A 20320-nucleotide genomic window follows, 5' to 3' on the forward strand; every position below is an offset into this window, starting at 1 on the left:
TCAAATTGCATCCACTTCGGAATCAGTTTTATGGTTCTTGAAACCAAATTGAAACTAGATTAAAGATAAAAATCGATTTTAAATTGATTTGAAAAATTAAAAAATGTTTTCAAATTGGTTTTGAACTTTAAATTCATTTTTACTTACAAACTGGCTATAAATCCGATTATCTAAAAATTCAATTTAAATCCTCGGTTTTAAATCCATTTTTCCTAAAAATCTGGTTTTAAAATTAGATTTTTTAATTAAAAAACCAGGTTTTAAAAATCCAATTTCCAAACCATATTTTTTCTATAAAAATCTAGTTTTAAAATTGATTTTTTGTTGTAAATTTTGAAATTTAACATTTTTCTAAAGGTAAAATTAATACTAAAGACTTTTTATAAGTTCATTACACTTAAACTTTAGTTCTTTATAAATTTAACGACAATAATTAATCCATATAACAATGATACTAGTTCAACAAATGTTAGCCTACTCGTACTTCATAGACTATCCAAGTTTAAAGTTTAAAGATTAAACACCTTGCAATAACACTTCAAGGTCAGAAAATAAAAGTGTAGAAGTTCTTCCTCAACAAACACATAGAAAGAAAGGAATACAATTTAGAAGCATTCCCTATCTTTTGTTTCTTAAACAAGTTACTCGAAGAAACAAAAATGCCTCCACAAACTCAAATTCGTATTTTTTCCTACAGATCAAGAACCAGTTACATTGGTTAGATCACTAGCAAATAAGGCAAATATATCTACAAATAACAAAATATATCAAAGCATACCTAGTCATCATCAAGATGATCAATAGATACCACCATAGAATAAGCACCATCATTAGAAAAAAATATATCTGCCAAGAGAAACAAAATAATTATCAAATCAAAGCTTGATCAACTTGTTGAAGAACTTCACTATCATCACCATCTAAAGCTAAGAAAACATATTCCTTTAACCAATCTCCTGTGCACACTAAGGCCTCCACCATTTTAGGTGTTAAGGAACTGCGGTATAGATCGATGACTCTTCTTCCAGTACTAAATGCAAACTTTGAAGCTGCCATAGAAACAGGTATAACCAATATCTCGCGAGCCATATTTTCAAGAATTGGAAAACGAGTTGAGTTGATCTTCCACCAATTTAGGATATCGAACTTGTGAGAGTATAACTTGCATTCTTCTTGTAAATATCTATAAAGTTCAGAAATTGTATTTGTTTTAGACTTGTTGCTTGCAGAAAATATCCCATGCCATGAGCATCGTTATTAATCTTGCTGTCTTGAACATCTTGCGTACCAGCTTCACTTGCTTCCTCAGAACCTTGGTATTGCTGATAAAGTAACTTTATGCACTTAGAAAACTTTGACTTCAATTTGTCCTCCTTTTTTTCTCCAAATAAGTAATCCAAAAATTAATTGACATACTCAATCTTTTGCATTGGGTTAAGTATGACAACAACCAATAACAACATATTCACCAAATCAGGATTACCCCAATACTTCTTATACTTAACCCTCGTCTTTTCCACCATTGACAAAGTACTGAATCAATAGAATGATCACAAGAATGACGAATACATCGTCTAATTGCAAGCACTTCTTCCATATACATATCGCTGGTAATATATAAGGTGGCAGAAATACATACAGTGGCATCACTGAACACTCACAAAAATGGTACAATTGACTCAGCATACTCCCAGTCTAAATCAAAAGACACACCTCTCCCTTTTCATCTACTCAACTCTTGTGTATATGTGTTGTCTTTCAATGCAAGTAACTCAAATACTTTACGGTGCTTCAAATCTACCTCTAACATTTGAAAGGTAGAGTTTCACCTAGTCTCAATATCCATACAAGGCAAGCCTTTATACTGAATTTTTTTCTAGTTTAACACACTTTTGAAACCTAGTGGCTCTAAATGAGGAAGATCTAACATATTTTTCTATACTACGAATCCTTAAGACTGATTCATCAATCTCTTTTAATCCTTCTTTGACAATTAAGTTTAGAATATGTGCACAACATCCCATGTGAATAAATTCACCATTCAAAAGTGTCAGATATTTAATTGTAACATTATTAGACGATGCATTATCAACTGTCACACTAAATACCCGATTCAAATTTCAATTATTTAAACAAGATTCAATTGTTGCTCCTATGACCTCTCCTAAATGACTTGTCACTTGACAAAAATTAAGTATTCTCTTAAGTAATTTCAATCCAAATTCACAAAATGTGCTGTCAAGCTCATATAAGTAAAATTTTAAATTGAAGTCCAAGTGTCAGTTGTTAGATGTAACATCCTGAGTCTTTGAAAAGTAAATAATTAATTATTTATGAGTCATTATATTTATCGAGATTTTGTTTTTAAGAAAATTATTTTACCAAAAATAATTAAATAAAATTTTATGATTATCGAAGATTAATTTAATTATAACTTATTCTATTATTTTAAATTATTTATTAAAAGTTATTGACACCTAACCCCCTACATATCACTTAATCATCTTAATCATCATTAATCATTCTTTTCTTCAAACATGACCAAAACATTTCTTTTGAAAAAGAAAGAAAGAAACTGCGAGAGAAAAAGAAAGAGAATTCCATGGCAGCGTAAATTTTTGGCGTTCGATTTCTTGAATATGTTTTGAATTATTAAAGAAATGATTATGTTTTGAGTTTATTGAGAAAAATATTATGTTTGAATTTGATTTATCAAGAAAAGCTTTATGTTTTGAGTTTGACTTATTTGAGGAAGAGACACGGAAAAGATGCAGTGGCGTTGTTCACTTGCTCCGAAAAAGGGATGAGAAAGAAAAATGATGAAAACTAATTTGGATTATAAAATTGAATGAATATGATAAATGAGACATAGTTGAGGATGATTGATGACAATTATGTTTGTGTTTTTCTCTGGTTGTAAGGGTGACAGGGCACCTATTCCCTCTAATGGTGATGGGGCACATATTCCCTCTAATGGCATTAATGCGTAACAGAGAGACAGTATCCGGATTAGCTGCCGGACATGTCGGGTTTGGCTATATAACCAACAAATGTGCTCATTAGCCATAGGACAGACATGCATTATACTTGTTTACGCATATTTGTTTGTGAGTGTGTTTCCCATGATTGTAGATGTGCTATATGATTGTTTGATTTCTGTGTTTTTTATTTGTTAAGTCTAAATGTATTCTATTGCTCGTTGCTGTTGGCTATGGTAATAAAATGAACATAACTATACACCCTGGACCTACTAAGAACTCCCCAGTTCTTATCCCCTATTTCTACTCATTTCAGCTACAAATGTGAAGGTTTAATGCAGAGCTACAGGAGCATAGAAGATTATGATTACGAGTTGAGTTGTTAGAATTTATTTTTCCCTCACCTTGTTAGTTAGAATTTTATTCAGAGGGGTAGGTTTTGTAATTGCTTTTGTATGTAATACTATAATATATTATTAATATTAAGTATTTGAATATATATTGTTTGTTCTTGTTAGAAAAGTTTTAAGTTTTTAGAAAAACCATTGATAGATTTACGTGTAAAAGACTCATATCTTATTATTTAATATATGAGTCATCGTAATACCTCTGATATTAGAGTGGCGCACCCGGAAGCGTGACATTTTGATAGTAAGGGTTTTCTATTAGACATAATCTAGCACAATTTATTAAGAGAAAATCTTACAACTTTATATTTATGTTAAGCATAAAGAGCTCCAATGTCATGTGCTAATGTAGTCTATGAAGGAACTTTGAATTTTGCTTGTAGGTCATGTACAAATCTTCAAATTTTCGGGCTCTCAACAAAGTGAAATGGTAGTTCTTCCCCCAACAAACATTTTCACAAGTACCCTTCGAGCCTCCTCTTGGTCAAATTTGAGAGAACTAGTTGAATTTAAAACACCACAATCATCTATAGTCGGCATGATCATTTTTTTCTTTTGTTCGAATCATCGTTAGGCTTTTGCTTGCATATTCTCAAATGACTATCCATTGAACTGGTTCCATTCTCATATTATATTAAACTACCCAATATTTGCATTTAGATTTCTTCTCAGTAGTATCCTCTACTTTAAAATAATCCAAAAATAATTGACTGATTTTTACAAACATTTGACGGTGAAGAAGATAGTTGAGTACTAGTGAACATCCCTATTGCCTCAATACTTTTGTTATCAGTCATCTTACTCTGCATATAATATAGGGATAATATTAATATTAGAATAATAATCACTCACTAATCACATGACTTCATTATTGCTGATTCTTTTACACAACAACCTATAAACCCTAAATTCAACTAAAATATAACAAATGACAACACTAACCAATAAGAACAGAGGGCAACAAACAATACAAAAACAATGTTCAGGTGACCTATCAACAATGTTATGCAAATGAGGTACTCTATGAACAGTCTTCTAGTGTATACAACAACATCCCCAGTCTTAATTCAAATTTTGTCTCTAATTGTGATAAGAAGAATCACCCAAGAAAAATACAATATTCCAATATAAAGACATAACAATCTAGTTAAATTGATTCAGAACAGTTGCAAATTCCACTAAAATAATCCAATGAAGAACAAAGGAATTACACTCACATCTAAAACTAGAAATGAAACAAAAAAAATGCAAATAAAAAAAAACACACAGCACTATACCTGAACGCCAGAAGGGATGGAGCTGAAGGCAAGCAGGGCTAAAGCAATGGTGACGAGAGGCAGAAGAAGATGACAAGGTGATGGCAGAGCTCGCAGAGTAGCGAACAGAGGAACTCGCAGCATCAAGATCTAAGAGAGGAAGAGGACGCATCATCAAAGACGAGGAAGGGAATGCATTGTCGCAGCTTCAAGCTTTGGCAGAAGTGTTAAGCTTCTTGCTCTAGTGTTGGCTGCGGTGGAGACAACAAATACCAATGGAAGAGACAACACGTTGAAGAAGGAAAAGGACGAGACCAAGTGTTCAGCTTTCTATGTGTGAACCAGAGCCTCAACTCTCAAATTAGGTTTCTTTTTATTTTGGATTTTAATTTGGATCTGGATTTGATAGTGTTTAAATGATTTGGATTAAAAAATCAAACTATAAAATAGATACAATTTAGTTTGAATTTTTTATTTAAAATTGGTTTTTTTTTTCAAATGGTTTAGTTTGGATTGGGTTTAAAATCCAAAATCTATTTTTTTTTGCACATCCCTAATTTTGGTTATGATAAAGTTGAACTTCAAATTAGTTTTTCTCCTTTTTTCCTTCTTTCAGACATTCATCATGATGGCAGTTTTCTAGTATTTTGTCAGTAAAATAGAAACTATAAAATGCCGTGTAAAATAGAAACTATAAAATGCCGTGTCTTATGGGCAGAGAAAGGACGATCTTTATATGTGTCATTACTATTAATCTAATATGTCCATCAAACATTAACATCAATAGATAAGATTAAGTCATTAACAATTTATAAATAATTATAGTTACGCTAAGATTGAAGTTTATATTATAATGAACTTCTAACATTCTCCCACTTGGCCTAAGTGTATTCACATTTTCAAACGTTACATAATTACTTCAATATAGTCAAATACTTTGTGTGAGTTATGGCGGTCATGTATTTAAATATGAAATGCATTTCCTTCCATATATAATAATCACTAGTATCTTACTACACAAGCTACATAAATAACATAAAATTTTATATCGGTCCCATAAAGTTTCTCGATCATTATATTATAACTCATATAATAATATTACTTAAAATAGAAACAACAAACTATCAATGTTCGAAAAACACATAAATAAACATAATGAGCTCAAAATATTAATATCATTCAAAAGAACTAAGACCCATTTTATGTACAGGTTCTATACATGTCTTTGGTTGTTTAGTCAATGAATCAATAATCACAAGTTTTGTTCTAACATGTTCTATGGACACTCTTTATTTCTGAACTTCCTCCTTAATGCCAAAGTACTTTATTTTCATATGTTTGGCACCTTTAGAGTATCTATCATTTTTGGAAAAAATATTGCTGCAGAGTTATTACAATAAATTTTCAATTGCCAAGCAATTAAGTCAATAATGGCAAGTCTTGAAATAAAATTCCGTAGCCATAAATCTTAATCTCTAGCTTCAAAACATGCTAGACAATTTGCCTCCATAATAGTCATGTTGTCACAATACTTTGTTTAGATCTTTTCCATGATAGGGTAGTTTTTCCAAATAAGAATAAGTATCCAAATGTAGACTTTCTTGTGTTAGCATATTCACCAAAATCTGAATCTAAATAACCAATTATTTCTAATTGGTTAGACCTTTTGTGCATGAGCATATAAGTTTTTATACCTTAGAGATACCTTAAAATTTTTTCTGCAACTTTTCAATGATCCCCTTTTTGAATTGGTGTAATTCCTACGAAACAATTTTTCATATTGAGCCTCTCTAGAACCATATTTATATAGACCTTTTGAGATAATCCTAATAGTCTTTGTGATCTATCACAAAAAACCTTAATTCTTATCACGTAGGATGCCTCTCCCATATCTTTCATTTCAAAGTTCTTAGAAAGATATTCTTTAGTCTCATGTAACATTCCCAATTTATTTTTTGCAAGAAAAAGATCATGAACATATAAAACTAGAAAGATGAACTTACTCACACTGACTTTTCAATATATGCATACATCAACATTTTCTTCAAAACCAAAAGAAAAAATGATATTATTAAACTTAACATACCATCGCCGTGAGACTTGTTTCAATCCATATATTAATTTTTTGAGTTTACACACCATACGACATTTTTCTTCATTTTGAAAACTTTCATTTTGATCCATATAAACTTCTTCATCAATATCACTATTCAAAAAAGTGATTTTCACATCCATTTGATGTAGCTCTAAGTCATAATGAATCACAAGCTTCACAATGATACACAATGAATCTTTCTTAGAAACAGGCAAAATATTTCTTTGTTATCTTCCATGGATTTTAACTCTTTTTTCATGACACCAATCCATTTTTTCTGAATCATTAATATTTATGCCTTGTGAAACTGAAACTGGATCTTTAGATATTTCAATATCTTTTTCTTGCAAATAAGTCTCATAATGGCTTGGAATAGCTGAATTTCTTTCCTTTTGAGATCTCTTCAGTGGTACTTTTAGAGACTCATTTCTTTCTGATATTTGTAAGTTAGTTTTTTCATTGGGAGTATTATCATTCAAATTTTGTTCATCACTACTGATGTGTTTAACAACGGTTGGAGAAACTCTTTGAGTAGGCATGGATAAAGAAACACTAATATGTATAGAAACATTAACTTTAATTTATTTTATTTTCATATTTTGATGATTTTCACTCTCACTAACTTCACCATTTTCAAGAATTTGGCATTACCAATTTCTATAATTCTTATACTATAGTTTAGACAATAAAAATATACCCTTTATACTTATCTGGATAGCCAATAAAATATTCACTTACTGTTCGAGAATCTAATTTATTTTCTTGTGGATTAAATATTCTTACTTCTACTAGACAACTCCAAAAATGCAAATATTGTAAACTAGGTTTCCTATTAGTCCATAACTCAAATGGAGCTTTTAGAACAGCTTTACTGGAAACTTTGTTTAGCAAATACATGGTAGTCTTCAATGCATACATACACAAGAATTTGGGTAAAGAAGAATTTCTCATCATACTTCTAATCATATCCATTACGTTTGATTACGCTTTTTTGCTCCCCCCTATTTTGTTGAGGTGTGTATGGCATTAGTATATTGTATACATATACCATGTTTTTTACAAATGGACCTGGACATTATCATATTTAATTATGTTTTCCATAATATTCACCACCTCTATTTAACCTAACAACTTTCATCTTTTTGTCTAATTGTCTTTCAAAATCTTTAATATAAATCTTAAGAGCATCAACTGCTTGAAACTTTTCTTTAAGCAAATAAATTGTCCATAATGTAAAAAGTCATCAATAAAAGTGATGAAATATTTTTCTCCACTAATAGATGGAGTAACAAAAGATCTACACACATTATTGTGTATAATTTCAAAAAGCTAACTACTTCTTGTGGCACTTTTCATGTTTTGTCTAGTTTGTTTTTCTTTGATACAATCGACACTTAAACAAGATTAGTAAAATTTAGATTTTGTAAAATCTCATTTTTTTTACTAATCTTTTCATTCTTTTCTTGGATATATGACCCAAGCATTTATGCCACAAGAATGCAAAACTTTTCTTAAGCAAATTTGGCTTAACTACATTATTCTGATACTCAATAAGTAAGGATTAGAAAATTGATCAAGAAATTTTAATCTATATAAGGCATCAATTATAATATCATAACTAACAATATTAGAAATTTTTTATAAATTAAAACAATCATGTCCAACATTAAAAGAAAAATCACAATTGCTAAACTTTAAAACAGAAATTAAATTCCTAGACATTGATGGCACATAAAGAGTTCTAGGTAAATCTAAATGATAGCTAGTATCCAACAGCAAGCAATAAGTTCCTATTCCTTCAATTGTTACTTTCACATGGTTTTTCATGTAAAGGAACATCTTAAGTAATTCCTATATTACATTAGATACATGAGTTATAATACCAGAATCAAGCCATTAAGAATTATGAGGAACATCAATTAAATTTGATTCAAAAATTTATACATATATTTCAAATATATATATTTTTTCGAACCATGCCTTACATTTAGGACAATCCTTTTGGAAGTTCTTTCCTTCTTACAAAAATGATATTGTTTTGCATTGGCATGTCCTTTTTTCTTAAAATTCTTGGGATTTACCTTTAATTTCGTTTTTGATTTGCTAACTCCTTAAACCAAGTTAACAGAAAAACTACCACAATTCTTAAGTCTATTTTTCTCCTATATGAGCTTTCCAATCAATTCATTAACATCTTGTTTTTTCTTCATAACATTATAATTATTTTGGAAAGGTCCGTATTCAAAAGGTAGTGAGTTCAAAATGAGTTGTATCATAGAGAAATCAACAACTATCATACCTAGTGACTTTAATTTTGCAGCAATATTAGTCATGTTAATATTTTTCTCTTGCATGCTCTTAGACCTATCAAACTCCATGGCCATGATCTGTAACATTAATGTACTAGCGAGTGACTTATCAACATATCAAAAGTGGTTTTTCACAAATGCAAGATATTCTTTAGTACTTTCTGTTTGTGAAAATATAGTTTTAATATTGCTTGCAGTAGTCATTCATATAAACATAAGCCTCAATCTGTTAGAATATTCCCATGTCTTAAGTGCATACTTTTCATTATCATCGTTGCCATTAGTGACAATGAGTTTTTCTTCCAAAAGTGACAAGTCAAAGATCCAAAAGACCTAAATAAAACTTCACTTGCTCACTCCATTCAGAGAAGTTTAAGTAATTAAATATGGTAATCAAGGAAGCTTGAGAATGAATCAAAATACCTATAATTTAATCATACAATACCCATATTAATTTTAATTTTATCAAATACTCAAATTATAGAACATTACATAGTATATTATAGTTCACATTTGGGTAAAATTTTACAATACACTAACATACTAATAAATGTCATATTTATCATATTTGAATATTACAATTCTCTACCAAATACATATACTATATATATCTAATCCAAGAATAACAGCTTTATCACTTTCAAGTTTATTGATAATAGAAAAAAAATTCTTTGGATAAATATAATTTTAAAATTAATTAACACAATATTAAACTATACTATATTTTACATCATATATTCATACCTTGGTCACTTTGATGTATACAAATAGTAGATAATTATGAATAAACTTAATACTATAAATAAAATATTTATAGCTTTTCATAAAATTAGAGTGTATTACGTACTCAAAATAAATTCAAGACTAGGGTTTAAAATATCATTTTAATAGTTGTCATCAACACTGTGCATGAACTCAACTAAATTCATGATTTGAGTATAATTTACGGCTAAATTAAAATTTTCAAAAGAAAACATGTAGAACATATACGACCACAAATCCAATGTTTGATGGCATGAAATTTAAAACCCATTTAATTGAAACCCTATATAAGTAATTAATTAGAAAATCAGAATAGTTGACATCATCTTTATATCATAATTAAACTAGAGAAAATCACATACTTTCAAAACATATGCTCTGATACCACATATAGGAATTAATTTGAGCGAAAACGCTAATTATGATCTTAAAAGTTGTGATTTTCATACCTACATTGGTTGCCATAATATTTTTGGTTATAATCGAATTGAACTTTAAAATTAGTTTATCTTCCTTTCTTCTTCGAATTAGGCTCATATGCTATATTAATAAAGAGTTAGAGTTTTAGGAGAATAAATTAGTAACACTTTTTTTAGTACAATCATGATAACAATAAACTGAGTCGTTACAAAATCTCCTTCATCAAATTCTCTTGACTGAACTTTTTAATTGAATGATGTAGCCATTCTTCTTTGATACAATTGACCATGACAAATAGCTGATAATAGTTTTTCTTTTATCACGTTCAACGGTTCATATCGAGTCTTCACCCATTCTGATTATTCTAATTCAACCTGTAACAACCCGTATTTTTGAAACTTTTAACATAAATTATTTACAATTTATTTTATTAATCTAAATTTATTATCATTAGAGGTCTATTTCATTAAGAGTAACCACTACAAAAAAAGAAGTTTAAAATGGAACTTATATTTATGGCAATTTTAAAAAACTGCCATAATATTCAGATAATATGGCATTTTATGGTGCTGCCATAATTAATGTGCATAAAATGGTTTTTTGGTGACTTTGGCGGTTTAAAACTGCCATTATTCAAAACCCATCATTTAAAAAAGAAGGCCCAAATAAAACCCTTTCCTAACAAAGAAAAACCATAACCCAGAGACCCATTACTGCTAAAACTAATGCGCCCTGTCACCAAACCCGAAAAGAAGATCTGTGCTCTGCTCCAGGGACTGCTCCGGCGACGATCTTCTCAGTGGCGTTATCCTCCGACGAGATTGTGTGCTCTCTCCAGCGATAATCTCCTCTGGCAGGTTCTCCTCCGTCGGCGCATTCTCCTCCTGCTACAATCTCCGTGTGAGAGCAAGGTTGATATTCTTTCTCTCTTTCAATTTTCTACCGTTGTCAAAAATACCTAAAAGTTTGAAATGGAAAATCAAGTTGCAGAAACTTCATAAAACTATGAGATCTGTTGCGCAAGTATTTCCTCCAATGATCTTCTCCAGCGGCGATCTCCTCCGGCGGTGATCTCCTCCATCAACGCTTCTCCATCTCTATCGAGCTTCGTTGAGCATCTAGGTTAGTATTCAAATTTGCATTATCTTCTTCTATTTACTCATGATTTATAAATATGCCATGGTCTATGCTAACGATGACTACGTCTTTTTCTTTAATTCTAAGTTTTTTTATTTTCTTCATTGCTAGAAGAAATTGGAGGTCAGGCATTCACTAAATTTTCTTCTAATTTTGTTTGTATGTATGCTAGATGCTTATGGATTATGATGATAATAATTTTCTTCATTAAAAAATAATTTTGCACAGTTTTTTTATAATATCAAGGACGTGAAGCAGCTACAAGAGCAAGTGAAGGTTCTAGAAACTGAAAGCAAAAGGAAAAGTGCGGAGTCTGTTGTGTATGTTGAGAAATCTGAGGTGTGCGGAGAGGAAGATGTGTCAGAAACTTAGTCAAATTCAGGGGATGGAAACTCATACGGAGTCTCAAAAGCACTGAGTTGGTTGGTGCTACCTGAATTGGAGGCAAGAGTGTCTGAGAAGAATGTCCTCATTCAGATCCACTGCGAAAAACATAAAGGAGTGTTGATGCACATTCTCAAGCTCATTGACAAACTCTATCTCTCTGTTCTTAACACCACTTCCTTGACTTTTGGAACCTCCATTGTCAACATAACCATCACTTCCAAGGTACATTAAATAAATTAAACTCATCACGTTTACATTATTGAATAATTTATTATGGTTATTGCATCACATCAGATGGATGACAAGTTCAGCTTTAGCGTGAAGCAGCTTGCTAAAAACATAAGGGTGGGACTGTTGCAATTGATGTAGAAGAAAGTAACATGTGTCTGATTTGTAATTAAAAGCTAATGTCTGGAATCTAGAAAAAAAAATAGTAATATGCTAAAAAAAATGTAAAAATTTCACAGGAAGAGGCATTAATGCATCTCTCTGATTCATTGTTTCTCTTTAACTTTTCTTTCTTACAAAAAATTATGGTATAATTAGTGTATATGATTTGACCCAAAATCTGGTGCTACATGTCCCACCAAAGTTCCTATGTTAGTTTTTTATGTCTTCTATGTGTTTATGTTTATGTTTATGAGAGAGAAAAGAAGCAAGTTTTAGGAGGGAAAAAAGAAGGGTGCTTGCTTTCTCTATGCAAGAGGGATTGCTTAAGTTTGGTTCTGTGACCCAATAATTCCTTGGAAAAAACCTTTTACATTCTGTTCTAATGTATTTGAGAATGATCATTCAGAAATCAGAAACACACACTACACAAGCTGAAGGATAAAGTGGAAAGCCTGCACAGAACTCTCCCAAAATTGAAATGACTAGGCTGCTTTTATTTTTTGATGGAATTGGCTTAATCTTTTTAATATTAGTATAGTTGTTCATCTTTGTAACTATAATTCTTTCTTTTTTTGTAGCCCTCTTCTAGTAATTGAAAGTTGAAAATTAATTATCAATAGCATCTATTATAATACTGATACATAACCATGTACACGGTACACCTATAGCTTGTCTTCGTAACACTGTTCTTTCAAAACTTCAGGAATAGCAGTAAGGTGGTGCAACTGATGAGGCAGAACCATTTATAGAGTCGGGTCGTTTTGGTAAACTCATCTTTCCCTGTCTTTGGCTTCTGTTCTTTGTTCAATTTTTGGATCAAATCAAATCTTGCACATCCATCTCATTATGTTGCTTCTCTATAATCTTTAAATAGCAAGAGCTTATTCACTGGGATACAATTATGTTTACATTATGAAAAAATGCCTCAAATGATATTCAACTATACATTATGTTTACATTATGTTAAAATTTAATATTTTTATTAATATCAAGGGAACATAAAGAAACTTGAAGAAGAAGTAATAATATTAAGAAGCCAATTATTGCAATTAAACTTTGAAGCTGACCAGGTATGTTGCCAATTACCTGCCATGGATACTTCCTTTTCTCAAAGTAGACATTCCCAACCCAAATACACCAGGAATGATCAGAAGGCATCTATTGTCACCCTCTTTGAACAAGGTACAAGTTGGCTGAGTTATAGTTGAAACTTTACATCCTTTGTATACGACTAACTTTATTTTAATTTTTAAACAGTTGGATTTCATAAGATTTTATCATTGCTCGAGTCAGATGCTAATGTATGAGTACATGCTGTGAAAGTGGTGGCAAACCTAGCAGCTGAAGGTAAATGCGTTCCTCTTCTTGTTAGTGTTGTTAATTGATACCGACCTTTTCAGTTTTGTTTTCAATGCATTTGTTTTACAATATATCAGACAAACTCTAGGAAGAGAGTGAGTTCTTTCCAATCTATAGCAACTTGTTGGTCTTGTTAGATCAAGTAAAGAAATGAGATCACTGGCCATCCAAAGCATACACAACAGGAACAAGGAAAAAAAGAAAGGTTCACACTGATGCTGGTAGATCCCACTTCCCACTTAATTTAATAGCCGCAAATGGCGACAATCGACACCACAATCCTGTCTCCTTCTCAATCAAACCACGTCATAAATCACAATTATGCATAGCTACTTCAATGCGCCGTTCACGGGAGACCCCAACGCGCGCATTTTATGTATGGCTATGGCTTAAATGGGTCAGAGAGGGTAGGTGGTAACGCCATAAGTTTTGTATAGGAGTTATTACTTTTGATTTTCAATAATAAAAAAGTATATATTATATTAATATTTTGTTTATGAATTATATAATATTTCATTTATGGATTATGATATTTTGCTATTGTGAAATTTTAATCTAAAAATTATTTATTTAATGCGATAAAAATGATGGTAAAAATTATTTTTTTAAACGATAAAAAATATCATTGTCAGGGTAAAACGGCAGTTCAAAAATACCATTTTAACTAACCAAAATGCTACTATCAGGGTAAAAATGGCGGTTCAAAAATGTCGTTTTAATCAACCAAAATGCCACTCTGTCAGGGTAATAATAGCGGTTCAAACCGCCGTTTTAACCTATCCAAAAACTGCCATTTTAACCTTGGAAATAACGGCGGTTTAAACTGCCGTTTTAACCAACCAAAACGCCACTCAAGGTAATAATGGCGGTTCAAACCGCCGTTTTAACTTATCTAAAAACCACCATTTTAACCCTGAAAATAACGTCGGTTTGAACCGCCATTTTAACCTATTCAAAAACCGTTGTTTTAATCCAGGGAATTGTGGCAGTTTTCAGAAAACTGCTGTAATAACCAGAATGGCGCCCAAAATTACGTCGCTTTACGAAACCGCCATTATTGGTAATAATGGTGGTTCAAACCGCCATAAATATAAAAAAACGCCATTTTTACCAAAATTTTTTGTAGTGAACTATATTAATTTTATTATTATTGAGGTTTAACTTAATTATGATATATTCTATTAGTTCCTCCGTCTCCGACGCCAACCGGTGCAACTCCCTCTAAAGCGTGCGGCAGAATATCAACTGATCCTACCACATCGCCTACTCCATCATTGAGATCAACAGCAAAAGACGGGGACGCTACTGGTTGGACCGCTGGCTCGTACACAGGGACGGACGAAGAAGCAACGGCAGGCCTGGAACTAGAACCGGCTGCCGCGGCTTCAGTGGTGGCATTCCGGTTCGAACCCCCTGAGCTGGACACCACATCAACCAGCTTTGCCAACAACTCTGGTGTCCTCACCTCAGGAAACTGCCTCCGACATAGAAATATGACTTGCAGGTCCTCATCACTACCAATCGTGAAGCAATCATACTTCACGGTATCCTGCAAGACAGTGATTGGAATGCGATAAAAAAACTTCTTCACTTATCAGCACAGATCTAACAAGCTCATCATAGCTCGTCGTTGGTTTCACAACAATACAGAGAGGATCCTTATCTGTAAACTTCACACCGGAGCGAGTTCTCCTCTTAATGGATCCTCTGTGGTGAACCAAAACCCCAAAACTCTCCTCACTAGCCATCTAACACCCTTTAATGAGAGCAACTCACGTTTACAACCATATATATACTACACTGTCTAACCCTAAATCGAACCGGACTGGTTCGAATTGGTTTTGTGTAATTCGAACCAGCTTGGTTCGAATTACTTCGTGCAGCGTCTCCCCATATAATTCGAACCAGCCTGGTTCGAATTATGTGCTGCAGTTTCTTCCTTAGTAATTCGAACCACCCTGGTTCGATTTACTTAAAGCGACGTCTCTCTTAGTAATTCGAACCACACTGGTTCGAATTATTAATGAATTGAGTTCGAACCATGCTGGTTCGAATTATATAAATATAGGCTTTGGCTCATTGCTGAAACAAATTTCACTTTGGCTCATTTAGGTAATTTGCAACTTCCCTTGGTTTATTCTAGTTTTTTGCCCTAATTATTATTATCATTTGAGTTTAGATTAATTAAGATTATCACATAATTTTGTTATAATAAGATATTTTATATAATTAAAATTATACTTTTAGTAATCTATTAATAATAAATATTTTATAATTTAATTTGGGTAATTAATATTTCAAGTTCAAAATTTGCCTGTAATGAGTAAATATCGGTACTCTTTGATGAACTTAACTTTGCTAATGCTTTATTATAGATCTTCTATCCATATGATCATCATGTTACTAATGTCATTTATATTAGTAACTCATACATATTTATCTCCATATGTATTATTACTTATGTTTTAATGTATCTAGCTTTTGTAATTATCTGTTTAAGATATTTATAATTTGACGTGCTGATTCAGCACTTCCTTTGCATGACACACGCCCCCCTTTAATAATACAACACCACATCATCATCATCATCATCTCATTTCTTCTTCTTCACCGAACCAAAAGAGAGAGAGAACCGTGAGAGGAAAACCATGGAAACATAAACCTTCCAAACTTAATTTTTTGAGATTCGTAACTCGATCAGTCAGTCATCTAGCCGGACTGATCTATTTATTAGACCATTTAAGCATTGGATCTAATAAAAAATTGGTGATCCAACTGGTGTTAGAAAATTATTTTAATTTTCTAATTTGTTTGTGGACAATACATATATTAATTGTAATCACAAATTATGTTATTTCAAATTAAATGACTTATATAATGGTGATCTCATTTATTATTTTAAATGCTAAATTGAATAAGTCATTATTACTTTTGATTTGGAATTAAATGAGAATAAAACTGGATATTATCTTTTGTTCTTTAGATAATTATCTTTTGGATTTTAGATAAATTATCTTTTGGACTTTAGATACTATTTTATTTGGGCTCAAGGGTTTAATGGGTGCCATGCTCAAATATAAATAGTGCCTTCAAGGTTTCAGTCCCCAATATACCAAAGCTGCCTTTATCGCTCTTTCCCATCAGAAAAGTCACAATTCAGCCGCCTAGGGATGCAGAAGGCTTTGGTTGAGGAAGATCGAAAGAGCCACAAGATCTAAACTCTTTCAATCGTATGATTCATGTTTATGAATTCAGGTATGCTTTCACATTCAAGTATTTTCTTTTTTAGTGATTTAACATGGATAGTCTTTGGGTTAAAGAATTCTATGAAAATTCCAACAAGTGGTATCAGAGCCATCTATGATTAAATCATTAAGAAATTATAAATTTATTTTATTTTAATTTGAATCTTAATTTGAGCTTGTGAAATTAGATTCAAATATGTGTTGCTTTTGGATTGCGTAGCACATGTTAATAAAACTAAAAGAGTATATAAAAAGTGTATAAAGAGTACACAAATAGTACATGAAGAGCACATAAAGAATACAAAAGGTATATTAAAAAAAATGTTGCATTCTTTTATATATGTGCATATCATTTTTTGTTTGTGTGTCGATCCCAAATATTGGAGCTATTAATTCGTAAAATTAAAAGAATTTAATTAATTTCTTGATTTTGGACACTGCACATCTATAGAATTAGCATATTTATCATAAAGCTTTTTGTATGCACTATGATTTAATCTGTGAATTTGATTTTTTTTAAATAAAATAAAAGAAGTTCTTCGTTTGTTTACCTTTTTTTATACCATTCTATATGGATTCATTCTTTTGGTAAATTGATTTTTTTTTTTTTGCATGGATTGAATCATTATGATTGATTCTAATCTTAATGGATCAAAAAAAAATTTTTTGCCATATGAATTTGTTGAACAGTTATAATTATGTCTTTCTTTAAGGACTAAAAAGACACCATTAAGATTTAATTTCTTTTGGAATTTAAGTTTTTTTTTTTATTATTACATAAGGAAACTAGTAATAATTTGGATTATTATACCCACCTATTTTATAAAGATTTGGTTTTGGAATAAATTGATTGAACATTATGCTGGCAAAGTAGCCTCTTTTGTGAAAATTGATTTATTCAAAACATTAGGAATATGGTGATATGTAATTCATGCGAATATTGGTCAGCCTAAAGGAAGGTCTGTATTTAGCCGAATTACACACACATATTGATGGTAAATACATATTTGGGTAGCTAATTAATAATAAAGTAATGCTTATTATTTATGCGAACAATAATCGGCCCAAAGAAAGTTTATTGTTTGGCCAAATAATAAGCATTGCACACTTTTGTTTATTTTCTATTAATTATGCGGTCAATAATCAGCCCAAAGGAAGATTATTGTTTGGCCAATTAATAGAAAATATATGCGGTAATAAATAGGTTGCGTAGTTTAAGTTTTCATGTGCGCATTCAGTCGGTCCAAAGAAAGGCTTAATATGTGATAGGAATTTTGACATTATTTGATTACTACAATAAGAGTATCACTTACAGTTAATTTTTCTATCCAAAGATTGAAAATTAATGTTGTTCTAGATATCTCAATATGGACTTTTTCCCATTATTTAACTAATATTTACTACATGTTCCTTTTGTTCTAATCCAGAAACTATGGCTTTAGCTACTAATGTTTCTGCACAAATTAGCAGTATTCCTATGCTGAATGGTTCAAACTTTAAAGTTTGGAAGGATACTGTAGAGATTGTCCTTGGTTGTATGAATCTGGACATAGCTCTTTCGAGAGGAGAAACCCACCTCCATTCTAAAAAATCTCAATGAGGTTAAAATAGAGAAGTGGGAAATATCCAATCGAATGAGCATTATGATCATGAAGTGTTCAATTCCTGAGGTATTTCGGGGCTCAATTACTGAGGATAAAGATGCCAAACAATTCCTAAAAGATGTTGAAAAATTCTTTGCTAAGAATGAAAATGCGAAGGCAAGTAGCCTTTTGAGCAAACTTGTCTCCATGAGGTATAAAGGTAAAATGAACATAAGGGAGTACCTTATGGAAATGTCTCATCTTGCTTCAAAATTGAAAGCACAAAAGTTAGAGTTGTCTGAAGACTTACTCGAGCATTTTATTTTGATCTCCCTTCCTGCACACTTTGGGTAATTCAAAGTGAGTTATAATACTCTGAAGGACACTTGGTCATTAAATGAGCTTATATCTCACTGTGCACAAGAAGAAGAGAGGCTACAGCAAGATAAAACTGAAAATACTCACATGGCTTCATCTTCTCAGTGTAAAATAAAGCGTGATACTACTGTGGATATGCCTTCTCAGTAGAAAAAGGCAAAGAAACAGGATCAAGTTTCGACCTGTTTTTTCTGTAAGAAGGTGGGACACATGAAGAAGGATTGTACCAAATATGCCACTTGGCGTGTAAAGAAGGTTATAATTCTTACTTTCATTTGTTCTGAGGTTAGTTTAAGTTATGCACCTGTTGATACTTGGTGGGTAGATTCTGCTGCTATTACTCATGTAAGTGTTACTATGCAGGGTTGCCTGTGGAGCCAACCGCCAAGTGATGCTGAAAGATACATCTATGTGGCAGACGGCAATATAGTTGCAATCGAAGCTATAGAAACCTTTAGATTATGTTCCACGAGTGGATTTTACTTGGATTTATTAGAGACATTTTATGTACCATCATTTAGACGGAATTTGATTTCTGTTTCTCGTTTGGACAAATCAAGTTATTTTTGTTCGTTCGGAGACAATAAAGTCAGTCTCTTTTATAATTCGAATAATATTTTCTATGATCATTTGGTGGATAATCTATATAGGCTTGACCTAAATTCCTATAATAATGAAATACTGCAAACAGGTACAAAACGAAAACTAAATGAGAATTCGACATGATTATGGCACAAACGCCTAGGTCACATCTCTAAATAGAGAATTCAGAGGCTCGTGTCAGATGGAATTCTTTGACCCCCTAAATTTGGAAGACTTTGAAGTCTGCATTGAGTTCATAAAGGCGAAAAAGACAAACGAAAGAAAGTTAGGTGCCGATAGAGTTAAAGATGTCTTAGAACAGATACATACCGATATATGTGGCCCATTTCCCTACTGTCTCTTGGAATGGATAACGGTACTTTATTACGTTCATAGATGATTACTCTCATTATTGGTATCTATATTTAATTCATGAAAAGTCACAATCCTTGGATGTTTTCAAGTCTTTCTGTAACACCCTAACTACCAAAGTCACGCTTCCGGCTGCACGGCTCTGATTAGCTCGGACATTACGACGACACTTATACTAATTAATACTAAAATATGAGCCTGTTTAAAACTTTAAATCGCAATACCGCTCCCAAAAATACTTTAGTTCGATAACGTACATCCATAAATACCATACAACTTACAACAACTCATAAAGAGTACATCCATATATATACATAAATATATATATATATATAATATTACAAGCAATAATCAATACAATTCCTATCCCTCTTACATATTATATCAAGATAAAGGCGAGGGTACAATAAACCATAATTAAAACAATACAGAGTATCATAACAACAATTAAATAAGCTCTTCGCAACTTCTGCGCCCATATCTTGAAAGGGGAAAAATGTAGGGGGTGAGAACATCATCCTCGAAAGGGTTCTCAGTAGAGGATATTTTAGGGTAACAACCTACCTACTAAAACTTACACCTTCACGACAAAACAACTCTCGGCCTTACCGACACATACTAATATGTATAACTAACCAAGACCTAACTTGGCACTCGGCC

General features: G+C 31.8%; 1 pseudogene; it reads left to right on the forward strand.

The window, feature by feature from the left end:
- Window positions 11407-12120, forward strand: LOC110263741 (annotated as a pseudogene).

The sequence above is a fragment of the Arachis ipaensis genome, chromosome B06 (genome assembly GCF_000816755.2).
Source record: "Arachis ipaensis cultivar K30076 chromosome B06, Araip1.1, whole genome shotgun sequence".
NCBI lineage: Eukaryota > Viridiplantae > Streptophyta > Magnoliopsida > Fabales > Fabaceae > Arachis > Arachis ipaensis.